The sequence below is a fragment of the Arachis stenosperma genome, chromosome 10 (assembly GCF_014773155.1).
Source record: "Arachis stenosperma cultivar V10309 chromosome 10, arast.V10309.gnm1.PFL2, whole genome shotgun sequence".
Taxonomy (NCBI): Eukaryota; Viridiplantae; Streptophyta; class Magnoliopsida; order Fabales; family Fabaceae; genus Arachis; species Arachis stenosperma.
Window position 1 is genome coordinate 78,607,658 of NC_080386.1, and position 7,138 is coordinate 78,614,795.

Sequence of the window (7,138 nt, forward strand, 5' to 3'; positions counted from 1 at the left end):
ATCAGTTTTTAGCTGAGTTCTTGCAAATCTGTGACACAGTCAAGACTAATGGGGTTGACCCTGAGGTCTACAGACTGATGCTATTCCCTTTTGCTGTAAGAGACATAGCTAGAATATGGTTGGACTCACAACCTAAAGAAAGCCTGGACTCTTGGGAAAAGCTAGTCAATGCCTTCTTGGCAAAGTTCTTTCCACCTCAAAAATTGAGTAAGCTTAGAGTGGAAGTCCAAACCTTCAGACAGAAGGATGGAGAATCCCTCTATGAAGCTTGGGAAAGATACAAACAACTGATCAGAAAATGTCCTTCTGACATGCTTTTTGAAAGGAGCATCATAGGTATTTTCTATGATGGTCTCTCTGAACTATCCAAGATGTCTTTGGATAGCTTTGCTGGAGGATCTCTTCATCTGAAGAAGACACCTACAGAAGCTCAAGAGCTAATTGAAATGGTTGCAAATAACCAATTCATGTACACTTCTGAAAGAAATCCTGTGAACAATGGGACAAGTCAGAAGAAAGGAGTTCTTGAGATTGATACTCTGAATGCCATTTTGGCTCAGAATAAGATATTGACTCAACAAGTCAATTTGATTTCTCAAAGTCTGTCTGGAATGCAAAATGCACCAAGCAGTACTAAGGATGCTTCCTCTGAAGAAGAAGCTTATGATCCTGAGAACCCTTCAATGGAAGAGGTGAATTACCTAGGAGAACCCTATGGAAACACCTATAATTCTTCATGGAGAAATCACCCAAATTTCTCATGGAAGACTCAAGAGAGACCTCAACAAGGTTTCAACAATAATGGTGGAAGAAACAGGTTTAGCAATGGCAAGCCTTTTCCATCATCTTCTCAGCAACAGACAGAGAATTCTAAGCAGAACCCCTCTGACTTAGCAACCATGGTCTCTGATCTAATTAAGACCACTCAAAGTTTCATGACTGAAACAAGGTCCTCCATCAGGAATTTGGAGGCACAAGTGGGACAGCTGAGCAAGAAAGTTACTGAACTCCCTCCTAGTACTCTCCCAAGCAATACAGAAGAAAATCCAAAAGGAGAGTGCAAAGCCATAACCATGGCCGAATCTAGAGAGGGAAGGGAGGAAGTGAACGCCACTGAGGAAGACCTCAATGGGCGTGCATTGACCTCCAATGGGTTCCCTAATGAGGAACCATGGGAATCTGAGGCTCAAAATGAGACCATAGAGATTCCATTGGACTTACTTCTGCCTTTCATGAGCTCTGATGAGTATTCTTCCTCTGAAGAGGATGAGTATGTCACTGAAGAGCAAGTTGCTAAATACCTTGGAGCAATCATGAAGCTGAATGACAAGTTATTTGGAAATGAGACTTGGGAGGATGAACCTCCTTTGCTCACCAAAGAACTGGATGACTTGTCTAGGCAGAAATTACCTCAAAAGAGACAAGATCCTGGGAAGTTTTCCATACCTTGTACCATAGGCACCATGACCTTCAAGAAGGCTCTGTGTGACTTAGGGTCAAGTGTGAACCTCATGCCTCTCTCTGTAATGAAGAAGCTAGGGATCTTTGAGGTACAAGCTGCAAGAATCTCACTAGAGATGGCAGACAACTCAAGAAAACAAGCTCATGGACTTGTAGAGAATGTTTTGGTAAAAGTTGAAGACCATTACATCCCTACTGATTTCATAGTCCTAGAGACTGGGAAGTGCATGGATGAATCCATCATCCTTGGCAGACCCTTCCTAGCCACAGCAAAGGCTGTGATTGATGTTGATGGAGGTGAACTGATCATTCAAGTGAATGAAGAATCCTTTGCGTTTAAGGCTCAAGGATACCCCTCTGTCATCATGGAGAAGAAGCATAAAGAGCTTCTCTCAAATCAGAGACAAACAGAGCCCCCACAGTCAAACTCTAAGTTTGGTGTTGGGAGGCCACAACCAAACTCTAAGTTTGGTGTTGAACCCCCACATTCAAACTCTAAGTTTGGTGTTGGGAGGTTCCAACATTGCTCTGAGGAAATATGAGGCTCCATGAGAGCCCTCTGTCAAGCTACTGACATTAAAGAAGCGCTTGTTGGGAGGCAACCCAATGATTCTATATTTGTTATTTTATGTTTTTTGTAGGTTGATGATCATAAGAAGTCACAAAATCCATTAAAAAAAGCAAAAACAGAATGAAAAACAGGAAGAAAAACAGCACACCCTGGAGGAAGAATTCACTGGCGTTTAAACGCCAGTGAAGCTAGCAGTTGGGCGTTTAACGCCCAGTCTGGCACCATTCTGGGCGTTTAACGCCAGAAAGGGGCACCAGACTGGCGTTAAACGCCAGAAAAGGGCAAGAACCTGGCGTTAAACGCCAGGAATGGGCACCAGCCCGGCGTTTAACGCCAGAAATGGCTCAAAACGTGATTTTGAGTGCCATTTGGTGCAGGGATGACTTTTCCTTGACACCTCAGGATCTGTGGACCCCACAGGACCCCCACCAACCCCACCACTCTCTCTTTCTTCTTCACCCACTCACCAATCACCTCAATACCTCTTCCCCAAAAACCCTTCACCTATCAACTCCCATCTTTTTCTTCACCACTCACATCCACCCCCACAAACCCCACCAACCTCACCCTTCAAATTCAAACCACTTTCCCTCCCAAACCCACCCATAATGGCCGAACCCCATCTCTCCCCTCTTCTATATAAACCCTTCTTCACCCCTTCATTTTCACATAACTTAAACACCACTTCCCCCCTCCTTGGCCGAATACAAAAGCCATCTCCCTCTCCTTCATTCTTCTTCTTCTGCTCTCTTCTTTTCCCTTTTGCTCGAGGACGAGCAAACCTTTTAAGTTTGGTGTGGTAAAAGAGTTGCTTTTTCGTTTTTCCATAACCATTTATGGCATCCAAGGCCGGAGAAACCTCTAGAAAGAGGAAAGGGAAGGCAAAAGCTTCCACCTCCGAGTCATGGGAGATGGATAGATTCATCTCAAGGGTGCATCAAGACCACTTCTATGAAGTTGTGGCCTTGAAGAAGGTGATCCCCGAGGTCCCCTTTTCACTCAAAAAGGGTGAATATCCGGAGATCCGCCATGAGATCCGAAGAAGAGGTTGGGAAGTGCTTACCAACCCCATTCAACAAGTCGGAATCTTGATGGTTCAAGAATTCTATGCCAATGCATGGATCACCAAGAACCATGATCAAAATGTGAACCCGGATCCAAAGAATTATCTTACTATGGTTCGGGGGAAATACTTGGATTTTAGTCCGGAAAATGTAAGGTTAGCATTCAACTTGCCCATGATGCAAGGAGATGAACATCCTTACACTAGAAGGGTCAACTTTGATCAAAGGTTGGACCAAGTCCTCACAGTCATATGTGAAGAAGGCGCACAATGGAAGAGAGATTCAAGAGGGAAGCCGGTTCAATTGAGAAGGCATGACCTCAAACCCGTGGCTAGAGGATGGTTGGAGTTTATCCAACGCTCAATCATTCCCACTAGCAACCGGTCCGAAGTTACTCTAGACAGGGCCATCATGATTCATAGCATCATGATTGGAGAAGAAGTGGAAGTTCATGAGGTCATAGCTCAAGAACTCTATAAAGTGGCGGACAAGTCTTCCACCTTGGCAAGGCTAGCCTTTCCTCATCTCATTTGTCACCTCTGTTATTCAGTTGGAGTTGACATAGAAGGAGACACCCCCATTGATGAGGACAAGCCCATCACCAAGAAAAGGATGGAGCAAACAAGAGATCCTTCTCATCATGAGATCCCTGAGATACCTCAAGGGATGCACTTTCCTCCACAAGACTATTGGGAGCAACTAAACACCTCCCTAGGAGACTTGAGTTCCAACATGGGACAACTAAGGGTGAAGCACCAAGAACACTCCATTCTCCTCCATGAAATTAGAGAAGATCAAAGAATCATGAGAGAGGAGCAACAAAGACAAGGAAGAGACATTGAGGAGCTCAAGCACTCCATAAGACCTTCAAGAGGAAGAACAAGCCGCCATCACTAAGGTGGACCCGTTCTTTAATCTCCTTGTTCTTAAATTTTCTGTTTTTCGAATTTTAAGTGCTTTATGTTTGTCCATGTTTGTGTCTTATGATCATTAGTGTCTTAGTGTCTATGCCTTGAAGTTATGAATGTCCTATGAATCCATCACCTTTCTTAGAGATTGTTCTTAATTGAAAAAGAAAAGAATTGCTTGAATTTTAAATTTTATAACAGTTTAATTATTTTGATGTGGTGGCAACACTTTTGTTCTCTGAATGTATGCTTGAACAGTGCATATGTCTTTTGAATTTGTGGTTCATGAATGTTGGCTCTTGAAAGAATAATGAAAAAGGAGATATGTTACTGAGGATCTGAAAAATCATAAAAATGATTCTTGAAGCAAGAAAAAGCAGTGAATACAAAAAAAAAAAAGAGAAGAAGCGAAAAAAAAAACCGAAAAAAAAGAGAAAAAGAAAGAAAAAGAAAGAAAAAGAAAGAAATAAAGTTGTGATCCAAGGCAATAAGAGTGTGCTTAAGAACCCTGGACACCTCTAATTGGGGACTTTAGCAAAGCTGAGTCACAATCTGAAAAGGTTCACCCAATTATGTGTCTGTGGCATGTATGTATCCGGTGGTAATACTGGAAGACAGAGTGCTTTGGGCCACAGCCAAGACTCAATAAGTAACTGTGTTCAAGAATCATCATACTTAACTAGGAGAATCAATAACACTATCTGGATTCTGAGTTCCTAAAGAAGCCAATAATTCTGAATTCCAAAGGATAAAGTGAGATGCCAAAACTATTCAGAGGCAAAAAGCTAAAAGCCCCGCTCATCTAATTAATACTGATCTTCATAGATGTTTTTGGAGTTCATTGCATATTCTCTTCTTTTTATCCTATTTGATCTTCAGTTGCTTGGGGACAAGCAACAATTTAAGTTTGGTATTATGATGAGCGGATAATTTGTACGCTTTTTGGCATTGTTTTTAGTATATTTTTAGTATCTTTTAGTTAGATTTTATTATATTTTTATTAGTTTTTAGTTAAAATTCACTTTTCTGGACTTTACTATGAGTTTGTGTGTTTTTCTGTGATTTCAGGTATTTTCTGGCTGAAATTGAGGGATCTGAGCAAAAATCTGATCCAGAGACTCAAAAGGACTGCAGATGCTGTTGGATTCTGACCTCCCTGCACTCGAAGTGGATTTTCTGGAGCTACAGAAGCCCAATTGGCGCGCTCTCAACGACGTTGGAAAGTAGACATTCTTGGCTTTCCTGCAATATATGATAGTCCATACTTTGCCCAAGATTTGATGGCCCAAACCGGCGTTCAAAGTCACCCTCAGAAATTCCAGCGTTAAACGCCGGAACTGGAACCTAAATGGGAGTTAAACGCCCAAACTGGCATAAAAGCTGGCGTTTAACTCCAAGGAGAGTCTCTACACGAAAATGCTTCATTGCTCAGCCCAAGCACACACCAAGTGGGCCCGGAAGTGGATTTTTATGTCATTTACTCATCTTTGTACACCTTAGGCTACTAGTTTTCTATAAGTAGGACCTCTTACTATTGTATTTTCATCTGAAGATCTTTGAATCTTTTGATCACTGGGAGGCTGGCCTCACGGCCATGCCTAGACCTTGTTCTTATGTATTTTCAACGGTGGAGTTTCTACACACCATAGATTAAGGTGTGGAGCTCTGCTGTACCTCGAGTATTAATGCAATTACTATTGTTCTTCTATTCAATTCCGCTTGTTCTTTGTCCAAGATATCACTTGTTCTTCAACTTGATGAATGTGATGATCCGTGACACTCATCATCATTCTCACTTATGAACAAAGTGACTGACAACCACTTCTGTTCTACAAGCAACAAGGCTCTAGTGTTTATCTCTTGGATTCTTTAACCGGAATCTTCGTGGTATAGGCGAGAACTGATGGCGGCATTCAAGAGAATCCGGAAGGTCTAACCTTGTCTGTGGTATTCTGAGTAGGATTCAATGATTGAATGACTGTGACGTGCTTCAAACTCCTGAAGGCGGGGCGTTAGTGACAGACGCAAAAGAATCACTGGATTCTATTCCGGCCTGATTGAGAACCGACAGATGGATAGCCGTGCCGTGACAGGGTGCGTTGAACATTTCCAATGAGAGGATGGGAGGTAGCCACTGACAACGGTGAAACCCTTGCATAAGCTTGCCATGGAAAGGAGTAAGAAGGATTGGATGAAGACTGTAGGAAAGCAGAGAGACGGAAGGGAAGGCACCTTCATACGCTTATCTGAAGCTCTCACCAATGATATACATAAGTACCTCTACCTTTATCTTTATGCTTTATTCGTTTATCACTATACCCATTTGAGTTTTCCTGACTGAGATTTACAAGGTGACCATAGCTTGCTTCATACCAACAATCTCCGTGGGATCGACCCTTGCTCACGCAAGGTATTACTTGGACGACCCAGTGCACTTGCTGGTTAGTTGTGCGAAGTTGTGTTTATGCCATGGTATTGAGCACCAAGTTTTTGGAGCCATTACTAGGGATTATTTGAGCTGTGAAAAGTATTGATCACAATTTCGTGCACCAGTTCTCACTTGTGTCGGAATAAGATCCAATGATCCTTTTGCGCACTGTCACTGTGCCCAGCACTCATGAGTTTGAAGCTCGTCACAGTCATCCCATCCCAAATCCTACTCGGAATACCACAGACAAGGTTTAGACTTTCCGGATCTCAAGAATGCTGCTAATTGATTCTAGCTTATACCACGAAGAATCTGATCCCATGAAATGGAAGGCTCTGTTGTCAGGAGAAGCAATCATGCGTCATGGACCAGGAGGCCAAGAGATTTACATTCAAGCTTGTTTTCAGGTAGAACGGAAGTGGTTGTCAGGCACACATTCTTAAGTGAGAATGGTGATGAGTGTCACTTGATCATCACATTCATCATGTTGAAGTGCGAATGAATATATTAGAACAAGAAAAAGCTTGAATTGAATAGAAAATAGTAGTAATTGCATTAATTCATGAGGAACAACAGAGCTCCACACCTTAATCTATGAGGTGTAGAAACTCCACCGTTGAAAATACATAAATGATGAAGGTCCAGGCATGGCCGAATGGCCAGCCCCTAAGCATGATCAAGAGATCAACAGTGATACAAAGATAGT

The 7,138-nt window shown here is 42.4% G+C and overlaps 1 non-coding gene across 1 annotated transcript; it reads right to left on the reverse strand.

Moving 5' to 3' along the window:
- Positions 1 to 209: 209 nt before the first annotated feature.
- On the reverse strand, positions 210 to 317 carry LOC130958818 (small nucleolar RNA R71). The gene has a single exon (XR_009077922.1). It is a non-coding gene; the product is annotated as a small nucleolar RNA R71 (small nucleolar RNA).
- Positions 318 to 7,138: the final 6,821 nt, after the last annotated feature.